Below are 204 nucleotides of genomic sequence, written 5' to 3'. Positions count from 1 at the left end.
AGCACCTGGCCTTTTGGATACAGCATTACTGAGTGAGGTCAAACCATTATCCTTTAGGTTAATCGCAAAGTGGAACCTGCACCACCCAAGGACTTAAAGGTGGGCTCGTATTCAAAATGGGTGACCCTGGAGGACATTATGCTGAGTGAAGTATCTCAGTCACAAAGGGACAAATGCTATATGGTGCCACTGTTGTAGAATGAG

This window comes from Elephantulus edwardii, unplaced genomic scaffold (assembly GCF_000299155.1).
Source record: "Elephantulus edwardii isolate Elephantulus edwardi_28Jun2011 unplaced genomic scaffold, EleEdw1.0 scaffold00062, whole genome shotgun sequence".
Classification (NCBI taxonomy): domain Eukaryota; kingdom Metazoa; phylum Chordata; class Mammalia; order Macroscelidea; family Macroscelididae; genus Elephantulus; species Elephantulus edwardii.
Note: the sequence above shows the minus strand (reverse complement) of the source record.